General features: G+C 37.7%; 1 protein-coding gene across 16 annotated transcripts in view; it reads right to left on the bottom strand.

Annotated features, from left to right (window-relative positions):
• SLC16A7 (solute carrier family 16 member 7) overlaps window positions 1-24,858 on the bottom strand; it is a 176,619-nt gene that overhangs the window by 39,969 nt on the left and 111,792 nt on the right. The window contains exon 2 of one of the 16 annotated variants that reach the window (XM_007179729.3): window positions 18,792-18,973. The exons of the other annotated variants lie outside the window; for them this stretch is intronic. The gene's annotated coding sequence lies outside the window, so the exon portion shown is untranslated. The remainder of the gene's footprint in view (window positions 1-18,791; window positions 18,974-24,858) is intronic. 16 annotated transcript variants of the gene reach the window in all.

Consider the following 24,858-nt stretch of genomic DNA (forward strand, 5'->3'; position numbering starts at 1 on the left):
GACTACTTCACAGGATCTTTGGAGAATCAAATGAGGTAATGAATAGGAAAGAGTTTTGCAATTGTTAAAGAAATAAGTTCTATTTCCCCTTCCTACACAAAGATCACCTCTGCTTACACCCTTTTCAGTTATACAGCTCCATCTACACTTTTCCTACGCCAGACCTAGAGAGAAGGAATTACTAACCTGATTGGTTAGAGTCTGAGAATGGATTGAACCTATTTGGTGATATCATCTGCTTTAAAAAATGTGAACTAGGCACCTTGCATCCTCTTACTCATGATGTTTTACTTCTATGTTCCTCTTTTCTTACTGGATTTGTGCCATTCAGCCAGACAGAAGGGGGTAAGATTACAAGATCTAGGTATGTGGTGGGGATCAGGGAATAGGAAGATACAGTCTAGGGTTTTAACTCATTAGAACACTGAGTTAGAAAACAATTAGAAAAAAAATTATAAATATATTGTATTATTTTTTCCATAGAGATATATATACTTGGAATCCTTGTATTAAATGATAATTTCATTGTTATATGTCTCTAGCTGATAGAACTGGCTTGAACAAAACAGGTTTGAATTGTGCAGGTCCACTTATATGTGGATTTTTTTCAATAAATATATTGAAAAAATTTTTGGAGATTTGGGATGATTTGAAAAAACTTGCAGATGAACCATATAGCCTAGAAATATCAAAAAATTAAGAAAAACGTATGTCATGAATGCCTAAACTATATGTAGATACTGGTTTATTATATAGGCATAAGGTGAGTAATATTTAATATAAAGTTAATAATATGTTATTTTCCTACTGTTTTATGACTTGGCTTTCAAAGAATTACATTATTGTACAGTATGCCTGCATATCAGCCTATCATCACAGGTAAGTGGTTTTTTAAAAAAATATAACAATGTTTCCAATACTGTATTATAAATATGATCGCAACAACATAGCCATACAAATTTTATAATGCACATTCAGTTGTGTATAGGTTAGGCTATGGTGAAGCAATCATATCAATTACACTAGGCTACCATAAAGCAATCATACTGCTGATTCTTCATTATCAATGCATGAATATACTTGTAAATAAATATGAATTTCTTTTTCACAATATCTTTTCATTTTTGATATCTACTGTTAGTAATACATATAACAGCTACAGTGTTTTGTATAGTGTAAGACAAATGTTGATGGAGGTACTGACAGATGATTCATCTTGTAAACAAATGACGTAAACTTACAGTATCGATATATAGTCAGTACTATAAAGGTATTTTCTTTCTTATGACTTTTTTTTTTTAACATCTTTATTGGAGTATAATTGCTTTACAATGGTGTGTTAGTTTCTGCTTTATAACAAAGTGAATCAGTTATACATATACATATGTTCCCATATCTCTTCCCTCTTGCGTCTCCCTCCCTCCCACCCTCCCTATCCCACCCCTCTAGGTGGTCACAAACCACCGAGCTGATCTCCCTGTGCTATGCGGCTGCTTCCCACTAGCTATTTTACGTTTGGTAGTGTATATATCTTATGACTTTCTTAATGCTTTCTTTTCTCTAGCTTACTTTATTATAAAAATACAGTATATAATACATATAACATACAAAATATGGGTTATCAACTGTTTATGTCATCAGTAAGTCGACAGCAGGCTATTAGTAGTTAAGTTTTAGGGAAGTCTGAATTTTAGACCATGCAAGGGGTCGGTTCCCCTAAACCTGTGTTCAAGGGTCAGCTGTAATTAATAATTGATTTATTCAAATATGTAGCACAACAATGACTTTATTGTAAGATAGTTTAATAGTTGTAGTAATTTCTGCTTAAATGGTAACTTAATTTTTAGAGCCTTTCTTTCATATTACTATGTAACTATATGTATGTATGTATATTTCTTAGTAGTGAACTGTCATTCATTTTAAACACAAAGAACACTAAATATTGCTTGCCTGACTTTGGGGAAAAAGATCATTGCAAGGACATCTTCATCCATGAAATCCCTAATTATTCTGGCATCTACTTTGTCACTATTCTTTGAAGGAAAACTAAAATAATTTCCTGCTAGATTCAAATGCAGGGGTGTAGAGCCTCTGAGGAATACCGGTATGGCTAGAACTAAACTGGGATACTCTTAAGGAGCCTCTTGATGAAGATAACAGTAGTAATGATACATTAACTTACAGTCTTCTTTTGCTTGGCTTAACATTAAATGTGAAAACCATCTTTTAATTTTACTCTCTAAGCTTTCTTTAGACTTTACTATAGAGGTTCCAAATCCAAAATTCCAAACTAGAACTCTAATGATTACAGAACAGGACAGCAAGCCCTTTCTAGCATTTCTGCTGTGTATATCACTGACACCTCAAAATTAGTTGAGTCACAAATATAGCTTCATTCAAGCCTCTAAAATAAAATTTTCTTGGTTCCTGTATTTCTGATTATATTTAGTGACATCACTGTCCATTCAATCAAGCCAAAAAGCTAGACATCATCCTAAATTACTCCTTGTGTTTCATATCTGACATCAAATTAATTACAAAGTACTGCCAATTCTAGTTCCTAACTATACTTTGAAACCATTTTCTTCTTCCATCCTTGTTCTGTTTTCTTACTTGAAGTCTGCACTGCCTATTACAAGACACAAATAGATGACCAGAGTGATCTTTCAAAAAGCTTATTATTGATCATGGTTTTTCTTCTTAAAACTGTTGTCTATCAGCTTCAGAATAAAGACTAAATACCTAAAAATGAGATATGGCCCATTCATCATGTTACCTGTCTTCAACTTCACAGTTTTCCACTTTGCTTTTTACATTCTTTCATGATCTATTATCTTCCTCTTATCCTTTGCTCTCTACTCAAGTTTCCACTCATGTTTTGCTCTTCCTTTAAGACTCAAACTCCACCATGTCTATGAGGGTCCGTCCTTGGAGCCTTGCTCTCCTGTTTCCAACCACTGACGCCACCTATTGTCAAATGTGGGAATAAATCTCACCACCTCTTGCCTTGAGTTCTTATTAAAACCATGCCTTAAAATTTACTTTCCTACACAAATCTTGTTATCTCAAGTAGATGGTAATCTCCTTGAAGGGCAAATGAATGCATTCTGCTTCTCTCTTTTCCTGTGGTACCAATCATAGAATAGTATACTTGATACGTGTCACTTGAGAGTTTATACTTGATAAGTGTTACTTGAGAGTTTAATTTTAGTCTAATATTGGTGTGTATTTAAATATATGGTAACCTCCATTACATAAAATTTATACTTTACTTACTCTGAAACAGTCCATGATAAATATATATTAAGAAACAGCATTTAAAAGAGCCAGTGGAAATTGCATGTTAAATTTATGTTTGAATATAATGCAAAACCAGAGGGCCACACAGTATTTCATTTAAAAATACCCTCATGGTTACCTGTGATAAGGCACAGTGAGGTGCATGATATATGAGAATGGTTACATGGAATTGGTAGACTTCTGACTTTATCTCACTTTATTGCAGACTTGTTCCTTTTTTTTTCATTTTAAAATGGCACATTTTCCTGTGTGGCATCAAGAAATAAAACCCACCATAAAGAGAACTCTCATTCCCCATGAGCTGATGTAAAGCAGCTTACTTCTAATGGCTGCAATGCATCATAAATTCAAAATAAATTAGTGGCCATTAAGCCACAGGCTCCCCATCATTTGTATTACAAATGATGCTTAGACATCAGGCATTACTGGAAACTCCTTTCATCTGAAGAATGAAATTGATATTCTTCAGCCAAAGCACATTAAAATGATCCAATGAAATACACCGACTTCATGAAGGATATATAGCATGTTATGCTTGTGATGAGAATATTATTTAGGTTTCCTAGTGGCAAAAGCATTTCTTCCATTATAAAAACTATGTTTCTGAGGTAGAAATTAAATATGTCTCGAATCAAAATGACTTTTCAGGAACCTCGCAGTGGTATACTACTTACACGTTAGCTGTTTGCCACCTAGATGACAAAGCACACAGAGACCATTCAAAATATATTCATGAGCTATAAAAGACAATTTTGCTTTCACTTTTTTTTTTTTAATTTATTTTTTTGGCTGTGTTGGGTCTTCGTTTCTGTGCGAGGGCTTTCTCTAGTTGCGGCGAGCGGGGGGCCACTCTTCATCGCGGTGCGCGGGCCTCTCACTATCATGGCCTCTCCTGTTGCGGAGCACAGGCTCCAGACGCGCAGGCTCAGCAGTTGTGGCCCACGGGCCCAGGTGCCCGGCAGCACGTGGGATCCTCCCAGACCAGGGCCCGAACCCATGTCCCCTGCACTAGCAGGCAGACTCCCAACCACTGCGCCACCAGGGAAGCCCTGCTTTCACTTTTATATCATGTTTTAAACTCTTTTCAAGATGATTTAATTATACAGGAAATGTATTGGGTTTTATTATTGGTGTCATAGAAAAGGAAACTTCCAGCTGAATTTTAAGAAACTAGAGAGTAATGCACAAATGTATGAATTTATAGCAATATATGAGGATTTAAAAAACATATATGGTTGTAAATCTCATGAAACAACTCTTCTTAATCTTTTCATAATTTTTCTTTCAAATATAACTTTTGAACAGTATCTAATTACATAAATTAAAAAATTACAATAATCTAAACCGTCAAAGTCTCCAAGTCCACATCAGCAATTATAATCTTAAGGAAATTTTAGGAATATCTGTGATTCTAACCTGAATTTCTCAGATTACTGTGTGAATTCCCTCTATAGCCAGAAAGTCAGCTTTGAATTGAGACACCTGGCAGCATTTGCACATTAAGGGTGTAAAATTACCATTTAAATATGTTTGTTCACCTCCTAGATCCCTTCTTTTGTCTCCCTAGTGTGGCCAACCTCAGGGGTTATCTGTCACATACTAGTGAGAAACTGCATACTTCTTCAACCAAGACATTTAAAAAGTGATCTCTGGGATTTCCCTGGTGGCGCAGTGGTTTAGAATCCTCCTGCCAATGCAGGGGACATGGGTTTGATCCCTGGTCTGGGAAGATCCCACATGCCATGTGTCACAACTACTGAAGTTCGAGCTCCTAGAGCCCGGCTCTGCAACGAAGAGTATCCCCCGCTTGCCACAACTAGAGACAGCCCACGCACAGCAACAAAGACCCAACACAGCCAAAAATAAATAAATAAAATAAATAAATTTAAAAAAGAGTGATCTCTTATGTCAACTCTTACAGAAATTAGCTCTTCATCCAACACCCTCTCTTTTGCAAGATAGATGCTGGCAAGAGTGGGTAAGAAGGCCTGGAGCTAACCAGCCTAGGAGGGTAACTGGCTGTCAAGCACTCAGTCACTTTAATGGAGTGAAACGTGATGAATCATAAAGGGAGGGGTCAGTATGGAATGTCAGTTCAACTTTCATGAAGTCCCTTATAAAGCAGCAGAAAAATAAGAACCTTGGGTATTTGAGAAAATTAAGAAATAAAGGAAGGAGGAGGTTGAAACTCCCTGAGAAGGGCAAAAGTATGAAGACAAGCCAGTTAAAAGTCACACATTATACTTTAGTCATAGACGGTCCTCCTCCACCCTTTCATGTACCTGCTTTGGCTTACTTCCTTTAGAACCCATAAAGATTCAAGAACCATTACATTTCTGACATACGGACTCAAAAACGTAACATTTTAAAGCATACTACATGCTAATGAGGCCTTTCTCCAATATATGTATATTTGCATGGCAGCACCTTTTCAGTGTATGAAGACCTTCACTCTTTTGTTTATACCATTTGACTTCTCACAACAATCTGTAATGAATAAATATCACTGAAAATTGGATGAAGGCGGTCAAAAAATACAAACTTCTAGTTATAAGATAAATAAATACTAGGAATGTAATGCACAACATGATCAATATAATTAACATTGCTGTATGTTACAGATGAAAGTTGTTGAGAATAAATCCTAAGAGTTCTCATCACAAGGAAAAAAAATTTGTTTTTCTTTTTCTTTTATTTTGTATCTATATGAGATAATGGATGTTCACCAAACTTACTGTGGTATCATTTCATGAGGTGTGTCAGTCAACTCATTATGCTGTACACCTTAAACATATACAGTGCTGTATGTCAGTTATATCTCAATAAAAGTGGAAGAAAATTAAAAGTAAATAAATATCACTTGAAAAATCATTATTTTACAGTGGAAAAAAACAGATTCTCACATTGGCTCAAGGACTTGTCTGGAATCACAGCTCCCAAAGGTGGAGTTGAGGTTTGACCCTATGAATTTTACCTTAAGCTGAAATGTACAGTACTAGGAAATAGTATTTATTTATATTTTAGAAGAGCAGCACCCAGTCATTTTCAGAGCACTGTCTGGGTTGGGTGTGCGTCACATGATCTCTGTGTAAAGAGCCAGGAACTGCATTCTAACCACAGTAGAGATGAATAGGTCAGGCTCAGAGTTTAGGTGCCTTCCATGAGGGTCACATGGCTAACCAACAGTAAAGGCTAGAAATGTAGTCTTTTTATTTTAAGTCTAAAGTGCTTAGATAGCCAATGAACCCAAGGATTGGAAAAAGTAGAGATAAAAGTTGATGAGACGTATCTGGGACTCTTATCCTGCTGCCAAAGACTTCAAAGCACCGAGCTTGGGGCTACAAGGCTTGCTTTCCTACAACTAGTCCTGTGATCTTACGCCAGTCATTTAACCTTTTAAACTTCAGTTCTGTAACCTAGAAAATGATGATCATATCCTTCCCCAAACTCAAAAGTTGTTCAAAATTCAAATGAGGTAATGCATATTAAAGAATGTTAAAAATTTTTAAATGCTGCACAAATATAAAATATCACTGCTTTTTGTCACTTAATTTAAGGTTTTCTGAAAAAGTCTTAAGGGTAGCTTCTTCTTTGACTCAGTTTTGAACATATATAAGAATAAAATATCTAAACATGTTTGAGCTTGAATATTTTGCATGTAACTTGTAGTATGCATTATTAACTATTTATTCTATAAAAGGAATTAGATCGGCCCCTCCATCACACCAAACAAAACAAAACAAAACAAGAAAAGACACTTGGCTTAAAGATATTTAGAACCTGTCCAGCAGAAATTTAATCAACTTATTTGCTTTAGATTACACTTTCATGATGATTTATTTTATAGAGTGATAGATTTTCCTCCCCTTTTGTTTATGATCTATAAAAAAGCTCTCTATGGGTCTTGGGCTCTATGTAGGAAGGCTGGATGGATAGACACTGCTCTAGATAGCATAGGTGGTGAAGAGACTTCAGAGTTTGAAAGTTCCTTAGCTCTTTTTAGAGTCATATTTCAGTGGAATAGAAAAGTACTAAACCGTTCCATTCTGAGAAGCATGTAGTTCAAGAGAGAGTTGCTGAGCATAAACATGCCATCTGGAATCTGAATACATCTCTTAATAAATTAGGAAAAGAAAAAGTAAAATATATGGACTTGGTCCAGATACTCAGGTAAAATGTTGTCTGAAATATGGTCATCAACCTAGTGCTCCTTAGCTAAGTCATTCTCTGTGCTTTTTGGTGACTTCCTTGGTTTATTTAATAATACTGCTTTTTGCTTTACCAATATTTTACTCAGTTGCAACTACATAACAGTGAGTCTAATATATACTCACCTAATTCTCACACTTAAAATGTATTTATATACTAGCATAGGAAATAGAGAAAAAATTTGGAAACTCTAGCAGTTTATCATTTTAGGAGCTGTGTTTCCTGGTTATTTCTAACTTTAGAGAGCCCAGGGTTTTAGAGCAGATATAAGAATATTTATGTGGATGGGACTAACAGATTGAGTTCTTTTTGGTAGATGGTGCTCACAGAGATGTACCTAAGTAAGTGTCGCAGGATTTTTTCCTTTTGTATTAGGATCCCAAAGAGCACTGACTACAATAAGGAAATGTGGTAACAATAAGTGATGTGGACACCTGCAGGGTAAGCCTTTGATCATTCCTGGTAGATGTGGAGCTAACGGTTGAGAACCTCTCTCCTGAAAATTAATCTAGATTCCCACAAGTAGTTGGGTCACAACTGACCTCTGTGTAGACACTGCAGAGTTTCTTTGCAAATGTGAAAGCTTGCAGGCCACCAACTACAACAAAAGTAGATTCTCAATAATTATCAATAATTTTAAAGAATGACTCTCTTTCCAGACCTACTTTTAACTTCTCTCACAGAAGCAGACAACTGGATAGCGCTACCCAGGTATCAAAGTCAGCTACGGTGTCAGCAAGGCTTACCGTGCTATTTGAAAGCTGTGTTTAGCTTCTCCTGAACTATCATTCTGTTTTCAGATGCCTGCTTTGATCCGGCTGAGTTTAAGTGATGATTAACAACTTGGTCTAAGTGAAAAATTAATGAAACAAATCTGTTTACAAGGTGAGGATTCATCCCTTTGTTACATGACCACTTTAAAAACCATAAAGGCATCTGATTAATAAAACCTTCTAACTATAAAACTCTTCAACTTACTAGGATGAAAAAAGAAAGTTGGGCTTCCTGTAGAGAAAGGTGAGTCATAAAAGCTTTAGTTTTCACAGATAATTAAAGAATTAAGGCTATAAAATTATAATCAAATGAAAAGAATGAAAATGTTGAATTAATAATGATATGGGAATTAGAAAATGACATTTAATAAAAAGAGACAAAAGAGACACAGAGAGAGTGAAGACACCATTTTTCCAGACAATAATTTTTCTTTTTTTGCCACAGAAGACTTACACAAAGAAGTCAGAAAGAGACGATGGGAAAAGGAAAGGAAATACCCACTTGACCTGCCTGGTAATCAACTATTATTATTGGTTATAATACCAATAGATACCCTCACCTCTTATGGGTTTTCTAAAATTGTGTAGCTTTTAATGTTAAGCTCAAAATTAAGAAAAAACGACTTTAAGGGGAAAATTGGATAATTATGAACTTAATTATCCAAACCACGCACAGGCATGATTAATGAGAATGTGTTAAGTATCCACTGATGATACATATGGGGCATGACTTTCACCCAACTTAATGGCACCACTAACAATCTGAAGTGGAAAAGTACTTCACAATTTTTAATTTACAAAAGTGAATTCTAGGGCTTCCCTGGTGGCGCAGTGGTTGAGAATCTGCCTGCTAATGCAGGAGACACGGGTTCGAGCCCTGGTCTGGGAAGATCCCACATGCCGCGGAGCAGCTGGGCCCGTGAGCCACAGCTGCTGAGCCTGCGCGTCTGGAGCCTGTGCCCCGCAACGGGAGGGGCCGCGATAGTGAGAGGCCTGCGCACCGCGATGAAGAGTGGCCCCCGCTTGCCGCAACTAGAGAAAGCCCTCGCACGAACCGAAGACCCAGCACAGCCAAAAATAAATAAATAAATAAATAAATAAATAAATAAATAAATAAAATAAATTAAAAAAAAATAGTATAAAAAAAAAGTGAATTCTAAGGTAAAAGTTTAGACAAACTGGAAAAACAATCTCAGACAAATATCTAGGTAGGGCATGTACCTATTTGATATTTCCTTATTTCAGAAGTTGGTAAATTTTCAGAATTTCTAAGCTTCTACTTTCTTGTGTAATAGAAAAAGAAAAGTACACCACAATATATAGAAGTGTGGGTCCCTTCAGGGGAAAATATGGCTGAATATCATCCCATAGGTCTCACAGCGTGGCTGTCATAATCTAGAACGTTGTTTGAGGATAGGTTCTGAGTCTTATAAACTCAAATTCTATTTTTGTCAGTAATCTAAGAGCATATTTATCACCTCTGGGCAAACTCGTTTTGACTATTTGCCATGCTAGTTCAAGCCATCATCATTTATTGACAGACTGTTAAATGCTGCCAGCCATTAACACAGCCATCAGGGATATACCCTGTGTGTAGCAAAGAGGAGAATATGCAGTGGATGCCTCCATGTCACAAAACGAAATATTTAGGAACAGAGAACTAGGACTGAGTGAGTGCCTGCACTCTTCTATCTGGTCCTAGTCCAATTTGCATCAAATCCTTGTTCATTCTAATCACCTTCTAAGTGATCTTTCATAGCCCTGCCGTTCTATCAAATCTATCACCTGATACTCTATTTTCTACCTTTCTCCTGTGCACTATGGCGCTCCCATTTTTTGTTTGTTTGTTTTTTGTTGTTTTGGCTTTATCGAATGTCATGGCTGTTCCATTATAAAACTACAGCCCTTGATGCGCTTTCAATCGCAAAACGTTTTATCTCCCACGGAAGTACTCAGGGCCAGGAGGCTGCATATATGTTCTCCCTGTTTTCTATCAACCTCTAAACTCCCTATCCAGCTTTTATAAATCTGTGCTTCTTTGAAGCTATTTCCATCCAGTTATAGCAACTTCTCCAACCTCCTTTTTGCTATTGTCTTTTGTCACCTGGGTCTCACCCACTCACTTTCATGGCTGGCTCCTGGCAAAGAGTCTATCTCTACTTCACTGCCGATCATCTTTCTTAGGAACATCAATATACTTGTAGCTTTGTAGTTTCTTGACCTTTTTATTTCCCCTGACCTTTTGACTTTCTTTCTCTTTTTTTGTTGAATTCTACCTCAATGATGCGCTGAATTGGAATTTGTCATCAACCAATACGGCACTACCTTCCCCCCACAATTCAAGTGTAAACATCCCCCTCACCAACTTGAACCTTTCATTTCACTTGCTCTTACTCTCACTATTAACAATTTCTCAGTCTCATCAAGGTTTCCAATCCGTAGATGCTATTGCTTCCCCCTCCAACCTCCAACATTTATCAAGTTCTCCTACACTTCTTTCCCTTGTAGATTTTAAATTGGATGGCTAATGCTTATAACAACTCCTTCAAAAGCATCCTTGACTCATTTACTCCTTCCTCCATAATGTTTATCTGGAAAATACCTAACTCAGCATGAACTCAGGCAGGTTCCCGACAGGTTCCCCTTCCCACACTTACACTAAAGACCTGAAAATTGGTGTAGAAAAATCATAAAACTGTCCTGACTGGTGCCTTTAAATTTCATGATCTCAAACTACAATGGAATCTCAACAGTGTCCCAGAGCTGCTATATACTTTTCTAATAATCCAGCTTTGCCACCCTCTGGGATTTCACACACCACTCCCTCTGTCCTCAAAGCACCCGTCCTCCCTCTTCGAGCACCCACCTCTCCACAGTCAGCCTATGGAGACCGGAGAAGTCATCACAGGGATTAACTCACCTTTCCATGTCTAAACACCAGACTCTACCTAAACGTGCACTCATATTCCTTCTCAATACAACATTTATATCCACCTCACATTTTCAATAATCTTGCTAACAGAAGTGTAATACTCAGTATCAGTTGGCTAAAGTCCCTTCACCATTGGACAGTGTTTGGATAGATACTAGACAAGTTTTGCCTCATGACCACTCCTTTTGAGTATCATTCTTATTTAGATGAATAAAAGGATTTAGTATGATTACTACTACAGCCTAGAGGTTCTTTCTTATTATTTAAGGTGACTTTGCATATCTCTATTCTGATCCATTTATGCATTGGCCATAAAATATAAATCTCTGGACAATCTTATTTCCAAATATTGCATCATACAAAGTTCCCAATTTTTTTTTTTTTCAGAAATGTAAGTAATGATTACTGAGTGGTGAGTTTGGGGAGGAGTTGAATTGAGGGTACTAGGTCTTAGGATAAATGGAGCAGAGCACAACCTGTACCATCACAGCCAGCTACGCTGAGAGCCTGAAGATGGAGGATCCAAGACTAGAAGTCAGGTTTCCTGGTGCCCAGTTCAGTATCCTTTTAATTTTCAATATTATTTACTAACTTGCTCACTATTAACAGAGTCATTATTAAAATCTAGTGGATCAGAAATTGGCCAATAAGATTTTAGACCATATAATTTGATATCAAGCTACTTAAAAGGCAGTGAGATTAGTGAGAAGAAACATAATTTCTGAAATCAGTATCTTTCCCTCTCTTCCTTTTTTTCTCTACCTTTTCTTTCCTATCTTTTAAACTGGAACATCTACTTAAAAGACATATACTTACATTTGGTAGTATGGTGGGAGGGAGATGCAAGAAGGAGGAAATATGGGGATATATGTATATGTATAGCTGATTCACTTTGTTATAAAGCAGAAACTAACACACCATTGTAAAGCAATTATACTCCAATAAAGATGTTAAAAAAAAAGCCATATACTTAGTATGTCTATCAATCAATATATACCTAAAAACTTTAAATATTCTGTTTTCAAAACAGTTAAAAATATTGATTAAAAAACACAGTTTGACCAATTGAAAATAGCTATTCATTATATTCCAAAGACCTTTCCCAAAGGAGTTTCAAGTTGCTTGAAACTACTACGTTCTAGGGCATATCTACCCACTGGGGATATAACAGTGAACAAAAGAGGGAAAAATAATCCCTGCTCTCATGAGGATATTCCAGTGGAGGGGGGGTGAAAGTTTATCTTTTAAACATGCACTGTCCAACAGGATAGCCATTAGCCAACTGAGGCTTTTTAAATTTAAATTAATTAAAATAAAATACAATAAAAATTCAGTTCCTTTCTCAAACTAACTTCATACCAAGTGTTCAGTAGCCACATGTGGCTAATAGATAACATACATTGGACAATCAGATTTAAAGGACACTTGTATCATCACAGAAAGCTTTCTAATAAAAAAACTAATTGTGACAAGTGCTACAGAGGGGAAAAAATAATGCAAGGACAGAGGACAGAACTGTGTGGATGTGATGTTGAAATTTTAGATAGGATAGCTCTAGACGGCCTCTCTGGGAAGATGAATTTTGAGTAAAGACCTGAAAGAAGTGGAGGCATGGGGGTAGCCATACTATAAATGATATTCATCAAGGAAATGCAATTCCAGGTAAAGGGAAGAATAGGTACAAATCCCGGAGGTGAAAGCATGTCCCCATGAGGCTGGCATATCTGAAGAACAGCAGGTGGATCAGTGTAGCTGAGCAGAGTGAGCAAAAGGGAGAATGATGAGGTCAGGCAAGTAACGAAGGAGAGGTCATATTCAGAGTGAGATGGGAAGCTTTGGAAGCTTAGGGTAGGTCTGCAGAGAGGAGGGACAAGATCGGACTTAGGTTCCAACAGAATTTCACTGGCAGCTATATTCAGAAACAGGGACACCAAATCATAGGCTACAATAATAAACTGGACCACAAATAATCATGCCTTGGACCAGGTAATGGCAGCAGAGGCAGTGAGAGGTGATCAAATGTTGGATTTGTTTAGAAGGTAGAACCAAACGATGGGCTAAGTAGGATTAAGGAAAAAAAAAATAAACAGAGAAATCAAGGATGGCTCCAATCTTCTTGGCCTCATCAACAGGTTTCGGGAAGAATTTCAGGAGATCAATTTTACATAGCTTAAGTGAGAATGCCTATGAGGCTTTTGAGTGGAACTGTTGAAGAGATGCTTCATACATAGGCCTAAAGTATGAAGTATGGTTACCAGGCAGCTTAAGGCCCTTCTTGAGATTACCGATCATCAATTAAGAGACCAGTACATCCTGCAGCATGTTTTTCCTCAGTTACATTGAGCTGTGAAGATGCAGGCACTGAGCAGGTGAAGAGCCAGCTTTAACCAATTCTGGTTTCATCAAGGCATGCAGGAAAATGGGTAGGTAGGTAAACAAGTTGAGAATGTATGCAAAGAAGTGACAATCATTGAATCTGCTATTTAGCTAAGTAAGGAGGGTAAAGATGGCATGAGGGGAGCACTGATAAGTGTGGCAGTATCAGTACATAGATGGATAGTACCAGTGGGCTGAAGGATTACTAGAGTTGGGATACTAGAGGAAATGGGCTGAGAGATAGAACCTAGTGTTGGAGAGTAAAATACAAGAAAATTGAGATTATGAAGGGTTTAAAAGTTACTGGTAATGGCAAGTTTAAGGACGTGAACATCGGAGTTAGGATCTCACTGGAGGGGGGCTGAATGATGATGGTGATCATGATGATGATGGTAACCACTACTTCCAGCACTACCTTTTCGATTACAACAAAGTGTCCAGGTTGGAATCCATAACGTCCTCCCATTTTCTAGAGAAAGTACTAAAGCTTTGAGGGGATAGATAACACGCTTCAGGAGAAATTAGAAACTGGACATTCCTAGGCCTATCTGACTTCAAAGTTATACTTTTCTCTCTCTGTTTTTTTAGTGACATAGGAAGTTCATACTACCATGACAGGTCCTTTTCAATAAGAGAAAGATATATTTCTATTGGCATGAGAACTAATTATGCCTTCACAAGTTTGACCATATTCTATTTCAAGAAAACATAGGCCAAATTCATGAACGTATGTTACAAGAAAAAAAAAGTGACGTAATAAGAAATTATAGTCAACTATAAATATACAAATAACAATAAAGTAAGAAAATTCCAAACTAGGACAAATCTACTCTCCTTCCAATTTTGTATTCTTTTGACAGTGATGCCATAATGCATTTGATGGAATATATGGCTGATGCACATTACCCCAACCTGGAGAGCAGGAAAGAAAAGGATAAGGTTCTCTTATCACTAAAACAGAAAAGTGAACAGAAATATGAGCATGAAAGTCAGAGAGACCAAGGTATGAGTCCCGTTTTCTTGAAAGATTAACATGCTATCTTATTCCCAGTAAATTCACAATTTAACAACCTCAATATGGGTGAATTGATAAGGAATATATGTTAAATACCTTTGTTTTCATTTATATCTAGAGCTACCATTCGTGCATTTATCTAAAGTTTGATTCTGTTAAAATTTTGGTCTAATTCATTTTTTTATTGGGATCATAAAATCTATTGGCCTACCATTGTCATATTATAAAATTTCCCTTTTTCAGGCTGGCTTGGGCCCTACATTTCCTTCTCTCGTACCGCAATTCCAATATTGTGGAATTTAGTTACAACTATTCACATAATCCATACCCTTCAGGACTTCATATTGTTTTATTATCTCCCTTTTTAGACTTGGTATTTCCACCCTATAAAGACAAAATCTGATTTGTCTGTCTTGATAGAAGAGGTATTCTCTGTTTCAAAAACAAATACAGACTCACAAATATGTGTTTCTCATCCTTTTAGCTTCTCTGTTTTGAATTTTCTCTGGCCGCATTATGTTACCAAGTACGGTGCTCACTTCGTGTGTCTAGCGTGTTAAAATCTGTTCAGACAATATGCAACCATTCACAGCAAAAGATGATGGCACACAACAACTTCTCTGCAGTTGTGAGGGACTTGGTGCCTCATGCATCCCACATGTCCCTTGTTGTCTGTTTGTCCCAGTCAACAAGGGACAAAGAAAAGTTTGTTCCAGACAACAAGGGACAAAGAAATTGAGAAACTTGAAAAAGTTTCTCAATCTCTAGATCTATGTCCACTCTGGAAGATGACGGAAATCTGCAACATTGAGAAAGAACTCTGTTTCAAAAACAGTTTCTTTAGCCCAGAAGTCAGATAAGCAACTGTCTGTTATTTCTGCCACATGGATTTCACAACTGTCATTTCCACAGCACGTACCATTGCATCTTTCCACTAATATCGTAACAGCTTTCAACCAATGAGATAAAATCTCAAATACTTTTACCTTACTCTGATTTTTTTTTCTCCTAATTAATAGGACTAAAAGGTTGCTCTAAATGTTTTTGGTCTCTAGATGATTCTTCATCAACGTAAGTCATGGACCTGAACATTATGTCACCTGGTAGAAGTCTGGAAAAATTAAAAGAAACTCCAAATCACTAACACACACATAATGTTTCTCCTTTCATTATCTGGATTTCACTCATGTTCTTATTCACAGATCCTTTTCACTCATCATCTGAAGAGAAGAGATGAATCCAAAGTAGATCAAAGTTCTATTTCCTGGGTTTATTATTCCTATTCAGCTTTCCGGAAATGCACACTCATTACTGGGGTGCTGAGAAAATATATAGGTTCCTTCCATTTAGTCCTTCAGATGAATCTTTAATCCAATCACTGATTGCATGGGAGGTGAGGCCAAAGAAGAATGGCATGAATCAAAAACAGGCTATAACCATCAAACATTCCTAGGGAGTGCAGAGCACATCCTAAGGAGAACAGTGTAAGGCTAGAGAGCACTGCTTCCAAAATCTATCAAAGCTCCCACAGAAGCTGCCCAAAGCTTTCCACTTAATGCCCCCCTAGTGACTAGAACGATTCTAAGTGTAATTATTATTACTTTAATAGCTTGAGAAATTTATATTCCTCTAGTAAGAACTTCAGTAAAATTGAGGGTGATAATCAATATGCATCACTGTAATCATAAACATTAATGTAAATTAGCTTTGTGATTGCGCAGGCTTATTGCATTCTTAAAAACAACAGATAAAATAATTATAATAAAAATGTTGGGTAACTCCAGATCTTTTCATACAGCACAAGAAACCGTAATTCTATCACAGAAAGTCTATAGGTACGGTCAATCCTCATTATCCTTGGGTTCCATATTTTTGAACCTGCGTACTCACTAAAATGTATTCGTGACCCCCAAATCAATACTCGCAGTGCTTTCACTGTCATCCACAGAGATGTGCAGACTGGGGACAAACTGGAACCAGCAGCTACACATGTTCCCAGCTGAGGTCAAAGAAGGTGACACTCTGCCATCTTTTTCCAGCTCTCATACTATAAACAAGTGTCTCCCTATTTAGTGCCACATTTTCCACACTTTTGTACTTTTTATTAGTGACTTTGCTGTTTGAAATGGCCTTCAAGCATAGTGCTGAAGTGCTGGCTAGTGTTTTTTTTTTTTTTTTTTTAACGTGCCCAAGACCCCACTCCTGGAAAGCGGGGGAGATGGGCTTTTTTTTTTTTTTTTTAAGATTTATTGATTGATTGATTGATTGCTATGTTGGGTCTTCGTTTCTGTGCTAGGGCTTCCTGTAGTTGCGGCAAGCGGGGGCCACTCTTCATCGCGGTGCGTGGGCCTCTCACCATCGCGGCCTCTCTTGTTGCGGAGCACAGGCTCCAGACGCGCAGGCTCAGTAATTGTGGCTCACGGGCCCAGTTGCTCTGCGGCACGTGGGATCTTCCCAGACCAGGGCGCGAACCCGTGTCCCCTGTACTAGCAGGCAGACTCCCAACCACTGCGCCACCAGGGAAGCCCTGGCTAGTGTTCTTAAGCACAAGAAGACTGTGATGTGCCTTACAGAGAACATATATATGTTATATATTTTTCTTTCAGGCATGAGTTATAATGCTGTTTGTCATGAGTTCCATGTTAATGAATCAACGATACATATTAAATAAGGTGTCTTTAAACAGAAACGCACATAAAACAAAGTTATGTATTGATCGATTGATGAAACGGTGACCAGCGGCTCGTAGGAACCTAACCCTGTATTTCTCTTAGGAGCGGGAGCTCAGTAATCAGTACTTCAGTGTCCATGTCAATTTCATAGAACATAACTAACTAACTGGCATAATGAGAATCAACTGTATCTTAGCACATTTGGATTATGGATATGTTCTTAAAATAGAACAAAAGCAGGGAGAGTACTCAGAGTTGTGATCTTGGTATCCTAGATGCCCATCTTCTGATCTCTTCTGTCTGTATGGACATAAAATATGTTGCCCAGGATCATTTCAGTGGACTTTAGGCCATCAACCACACCTCTCTCCATCTTGCCCTCATGTATTAATCACATTCACCTCCTTTGCTACTAGAACTCTCTATAACTCTTCCCCTTTAGGGATTTCATTTATAGTATTTCTTCTGCTTTGAATACTTCCCTTCCTTTGATTAATGCTGTATCCTCACCCTTAAGTTCAGCTCAAGAAGCATTTCCTGATCACAGCTTTGAGATCTTTTTCCTTTTTATATAGTTTCATGGCAACTACTATGTTTCTTTGCTCATGTGTATCATAAGTGTTATTAGAGAAAGGTGAAAATATCTATTTCATATTCTGTAAGCATATCTGGTGTCTGATGGCTTGGTGTGGCTTTCCAGTGCCAAGCCACTACTTTGCACATGGTAGATGCTCAATGTACATCTGTAGGATAAATGAATGAATGAAATTATATAAGGTTTAGTCCCCAGTTATGACACTGGATTACCTACACATCCCCACCTCTGATGATCAGAAACAAATACTGTGCATAATTGGTATTTCTGCCACAGTTGGGGATCTCATCTTAGGGTCAGATCCATGAATCACACATCTGCGTATGTAATTCTAACTGGCTGAGCAAATTCTTGCTCAAGTACAGCCATCTAGATTAATTGTTTAAAAATCTCTCTGGAATAGATCAATTACTCTGCCAAAGTCACTATTTTTGTAAGAAATAAAGAAAAAAGTATTCAAAGGGTATTTCCAATTTTCTAACATAATTTGTCAAACTTAAGTCACTCACAGCACATGAAAATATGAAATTTAATTTTTACAATGTCCTTTTAAAGTAGTTAATTGAAAAAAAGCTGTTGCATATTCCCAATCCTAATATATATATTGTTTGATGGGGCAGAGAACGGCTCCTTCTTTTGAAAGAAACATTCATAGAAATAGTTTGCAAATTAACCAATATAGTTCAGGAAAGTATTTCATGCTAGACCTCACTAGGACCTTTTAGAAATTTAACCCACATATATCTATCATAAATCTTTTCTAGTTAGTTAAAGAAGAAAGCATTCAACAAGGACATGAAAAGTAACTCACAGAATATAAGGGACGATCAAAAAAAAGAAACAAAAAAACAAGCTTGGATGCTGCCATGACAAAATATAATAGACTGGGTGGCTTAAACAACAGGAATTTATTTCTCACAGTTCTGGAGACTGGAAGTCCGAAGTCAAGGTGCCAGCCAACTTGATTCCTCATGAGAGCTCTCCTCCTGGCTTGCAGACCAGTTGCCTTCTTGCTGTGTCCTCAAATGGCCTTTCTTTGGTGTGTGGGCGTGGAGAGAAAGAGATCTGTCTCTTTGTCTTCTTATAGGGCCACCAATCCTACTGGAGTAGGACCTTACACTTATGACCTCATTTAACCTTAATTACCTCCTAAAAGCCCTATCTTCAAACAGTGATATTGAGGGTTAGGATTTCAACTATGAATTTGTGGAGAAGGCACAATTCAGCACAGCTTAAATCAAACTATAAAACGGATTGCTCCAGAGTAGGCATACCAACTGCTTCCACCAATGACCACAGACCCTACAGCCTATACCACAAATCCCACCGACTCTCAACATTGACACTATTTTTGTGTAGCTTTTGGATCATGGACTATCTGCAGCCATCTCATCTGAATGTGTTCTCTGGGGCATCTGTTTCTTCACATCAGTGGTTTCTGAATCAAACCTGGCATTGCTACACTGGGTTAATGGGTCCTGGGTACTCTAGGTGAAAGGAATTCTATGAAAGTAAATTCCTGGCTTTTTACCTGGGGAGGCAGGAAATCACAAAGTTGGGAATCCCCTATTTACAGGAAGGATTTTCAGAGCTATATGATGGCCCCAAAGAATGATCTATGTCCATTTCACCACCTGAGTAGTAGGAGGCATAGGGGAGATGCCACAGCAAATATGAGTAAAAGCCATAGTATTCTTTTAGAACTGATTATTGACCTACTTATTTCTTGCTTCACCCTCTGTTTCCAAACCTTATTGGCACAGGTTGCTCTAGTCAGATTTACCATCTTGCGTGAACCTAATCTGCAATTTCATTCTATAATAGTTAATATCAAGATCAACACAGGAACACAGGAACAACTACCACGAATCAAATACTAAAAATTCCTAAGCATGGAACTCAGTACTATCTATACATTATAATCATTTATTCATGACAACAACCCTGACCAGTGGATACCATAGGTACATATACAAACATTTTTTTCGTTTGCAATTTTACAGATGGGGAAACTGAGGATCCAGGGTCAAATGCATGGCCCAAACAACAAAGTGGCCAAGTCCACATTTCATATCTGTTATCTTGGAGCTCATTATTTTAATGGCAATGTTCTTCTGCCTCTCACGGGGCTATTAAGCCATTAATAAACCCTCCGGAGATCCCAGGACTTTGCAGTTCGAAGCTCCACTCAAGGGGCCAACTCTTGTCAGGTACAGTTGAGTCCTCCGGTTGGCTACTAAATATTATATTTCATTAGACAATCTGGTATAGGCATTTTGACATATACCTAGATAGCCACTTAGCTATAGAGAAATTATCTAATTGTAAAGTTACTCATGAGTGATTAGTAAAAGCAACACGTGGTTTTATTCTTGGGAAATCATATATTACTCTATTTTTAAAAGGGCAGTGAGCAGTTATTGTTTTGTCTCTTCAAAAGCCTTCCTTCCTCTGGGAAGAGTGTCATCCTTCCTTTAGGGAACTGCTCCTTTCCTACACCAAATACAGAGTTCCACTCAGGCTGCCAATGTTAGCTCCTCATTCATCCACTGCCTGCAGGGGCAGACGAAAGGAGGCCAGACCCTAGCAGTCTTCCCTAGAATTTGTCTAAGTATAATTTAGGGAAGAGAGGCAATCTCTCTCATGTCAAATTTGAGACTGAAATATGAGATGGAGAAGCCGCTAATCATCTTCCTTGTGTCGGGGGGAGGATACCGAAGTAAATAGACAAGGCTACCCCACCAGAAGAAAGGAGAGAGCAATGTGATGGACAGATGGAAATCACCTGCGCTAGTCGACCTGGAAGACTCTGGTACCCGAGTCCCTCCTCTGACCTGTATGCAGGAATGTTTTCTCTTTAGACCTTAGGGGGTTTGAATAAGGGTTCTGTCATTTGCAACCAAAACACATCTGCATAAAATATGTAATGAGAAAATAGTGTATTTTAGAGAAATTTTAAGCCAAAAATCAGGAAAGATATTCTTATTCTTGCCAGGCCATAAATTAGTAAGTAGGTTCTTTCCCTAAGTCCGTAAGTAAAATGTTCACTGTCTAAAGCACACATATCAAAAGGGATTTCAGTAAAGTTTCTTACATTTTCTCTGTTGAAAATAACCTTTAGTAATAATCCAATAGTATGTGGACTGGATTAGCAGCCTTCTGTAGTGAAAGTATCTCCTTGAATAGTCTCAAAAGGCCTAAGCATACTTGGGATCTGCCCTTGATTCCTGCCTCCTCCATCCCTGCCTTGAGAGGGACAAAGAAAGTTCCATGGGCATTATTTGATCCCTATTTCTGTGCCTTGAAGTGCCTGCCTCTCACTTGTATTCCCATGAAAAATGGCAATGGGATTTCCACTTATGACTCCTTTTTCATTTGAGATACTGAAGGCTTCCTCTTCTCTAACAGAGATCTGAAAAAGTAGCATATGTACAAACCTTCTCATGACATAATATAAGCTCAATGACTAAGGACATCCCATAGTCTGTTCTAGCCCTTACTTACAATTTACATAATTTATACTGTAGATACACAACAATCTAAGCCTTCATGTTTGTACTGATCAGTATAATCTAGGTTTTATTCCACATAACAAAACTGCAGAAGCTTAATAAAAAGTTCTTTCTTACTCATTCAAAGTATAAAGTGGACCAAGGATCTTCCCCTTGTAGCCACATCATAGGAAATAAGGTTGTGGGGAAAAGGGAAAAGGAAGATCCACGCCAGCTGGAACTGCCTTGTCCAGGTGTCCAGGGATGACAAACATCCTTCCACTCACATTTCATTGGTCAGAACTAGTCACGTGGGGACTTCCCTGGTGGTCCAGTGGTAAGGAATCCGCCTTCCAATGCAGGGGACACGGGTTCTATCCCTGGTCAGGGAACTAAGATCCTACCTGCCATGGGGCAACTAAGCCCACGCGCCTCGACTAGAGAGCCGGCGTGCCACAAATTACAGAGCCCACATGCTCTGGAACCTGCGCGCCACAACTACAGAGCCCACGCTCCACAACTAGAGAGAAACCTGTGTGCCATAATGAAGAGCCCTTCCGCCGCAACGAAAGATCCCGCATGCCACAATGAAGATCCTGCATGCCGCAACTAAGACCCAATGCAGCCAAAAATACAATTAAATAAATAAATAAATAAATAAATAAAAGGGAAGCTGGGAAATATTCAAGAGCACATGGAAATTTGGTGAGCAAAATGGTTTCTGCCACACTGGACCATATTTCCTAGGAAAACCTTAGCAATATCTACATTCATGGATGAAAAAATAACCCACCATGGTGTAGGTATAAGAAGGACACAACCTGCTTGCACAGGGCTGTCCAAGTGTACCTGGTACTTTCTGGGTTTTGTAAAGCTAAGCTGAAAGTCCTGGGTATCTTAATTGCAAGGTTAGAATGAACTTCTTTTCTGTCTTAATTGCTGCTAAGATACAGCACTATATGACTTATTTTCATAGTCTCCTTCATTCTGCAAACATATTTAGAGCACAGAGCAAAATAATATAGTGAGCTTATTCAGACTTTAAAAAGAATAGAAAAATACACATTATATACTATGGCCACCAACCTCCTATGCCTAAAACCTTTTGCTTGTTGGCCTCCAGTAAAATAAGCTCAGTGGTCTGATGCTTGGTCCCTTGGGTAAAGTAGTCCATCATAAAACCATCACCCTTCCTTTAGCACAATCGGCAGTTACTGCTCACATAAAACAGAAGAGTAAGTTGCCATGGAGACAAAGCCAACTCTCCACTTTAGAATGGCTGATTCTTCCAAGTCATAACAGATATTACCAGAAAAATAACATGAGGTACTCACAGAGACTGGCAGCGCCAAATCTGTGTTCTGTCATTGAGTAGCTAACCATGTTCACATTATCTTTTGATATAGTAACAAAGACACACATTGCACTAAAAGATAGTCCAACATAATCACTGTTTACAAAATAAATCCTTATATCTGTCTAAACAATGTGGAAAGTTTAAATCGTAGTATGTTTTCTACCTCTAATTAGTGCTTTATTAATGGGGTGACCACTCTCCTTGACCTATTTGCTGAAATTCGTTAGAGCTCCAGGAGACCATATGGGTGGCCAGATGGGGTACTGTAATTTAATGCCATTATTCTAAGGATGAAGTAAAGGGTAAACATAATTTGCATTCTTTTCCATCCATCCTGCATGCCTTTTATTAGTTTCATTTTTAATTCAGACATAAGAAGGGAAGATAATACCTTGCTACCAAGGCCCAAATGCCAACTAATTATTACAAGAGACTCCAGCCCCGACATCACAGGCCAAGCCTCTGAACACACTCCGTCTTACCCAGTGACCCCACCATGGTGATTAATAGGTTGAGTGCTAAGCCCTAATGAGTGTCAGATCTTAGATGTTCTCTAGGCTAATGTAATTAGCACTATGTTGAACACAATATTTCAGTTACTTGGTAGAGAGACTCATTATACTTCATAGTAAACTATATGCCTTTTTGCTTTACATCTTTGAATTTATTTCATAATCATCAGCCTAAAAGGCCTCTATAAGTTGAGATTTTTCAAATATTAGAGAAAAATTTAAATACAATATTTTTAAATCAAATATTGATTTGCTCTTACAACAGTTCAGAGATACTTGTTGAAATGTAAGTTTCTGGACTCTACCAACAGAAATTCGGATAAAAAAGGTTTGGGATAAGACCCAGAACTATGCATTTTTAATAACAGACCCATGATTCAGAAGCAGAAAATCTGTGGACCATACGTGGAAAAGCACTGCCACTTTAGTAACAGGACCAATGTCTGTGTCTTAGATTAATTGAGTCTATCAGACTTTTTGTTTTAAATAGTTACTATGTTTCTGAAAAAAGTTATCTGCACCCACATAAGGGGAATTGATTTCATAATGAGATTACAGTTTTAAATGTACCAATATTTCTTGTTAGAAAAATTAAAAACTAATTGTCAAGGTAAGACATGGATGTTATTTCCAACAAACCATGTAAGTGTATGAGTTCTCCATGCAACAGTGGACATGGCAGGTAGTAACAGTTCTATCCAGCAGGCAATGGACCTGGAATTACTTTTCTACTTTTAAGGGAAAGACCAAAGGGTAGCTGAATTTCTGATGACTTTTCTCCATGGCAGAGATGATGTACAAAATGTCTCAGCTCTAATGAGTAAGGACTCTAAGCACTTTTTCCAACTACTTACTCAGAACTCACCTAGATATTATCATCTTCAATCACTACCTACTAAGTATTGTCATGTGTCTAGCATTGCTTTCTTAAAACAACTAGATACAAAATCCCTGTGGATCTTTAATTTATACCTATTTTATTCATCTGTTACCCTAAACATTTTAAGGCCATTTTTTCTAAATTGCTATTTTACCAAACTACAGTTTTCTTGATGAACTTCAAAAGACTTCTCTTTTGTGCTCTTTAACATTTATATTGTATGTATTAAAAATGGGAAAATAAGAGCACAAATAAAATAAAAACAGTTATTTAATGATAAATATTTATTTACTTATTTACAATTTGGCATTGAGATTTATTGGTTTGAGAAAAGTAATTACGTTGTTCTTCATTCTAAGCCTCCTTTTAGAGCCAGCCTGGGAGTGGAAGAATGTCATATGATCATGGTACGTCTATAAATACAACCTGCTTTCATCGGATGGGGAATGATTATTGGGGTATCAAGCTCTATCTGAGACTTGCTCTATGTTATTTTATTTCTTCCTCTAGAAACCCTGAATTTCCCAGCAACCCTGCCCCTGCCTCTCGGTAGGGCAGTATAAGAGTTCTGACCAATGGAAGGTGTACAGAAATATCGTTTAACCCTTCCAGGCCTGGCCCCTAAAATATCCCAGATGATGTTCCACGCTATCTGTGTTCATTCTCTGTCCAGCTGGATGGAGTACATTTAGGAAAGACTACAAAGCCTTAGGTAATGGCACAGCCATTAGATAAAACATGACTTG

Source organism: Balaenoptera acutorostrata, chromosome 11 (genome assembly GCF_949987535.1).
Source record: "Balaenoptera acutorostrata chromosome 11, mBalAcu1.1, whole genome shotgun sequence".
Classification (NCBI taxonomy): Eukaryota; Metazoa; Chordata; class Mammalia; order Artiodactyla; family Balaenopteridae; genus Balaenoptera; species Balaenoptera acutorostrata.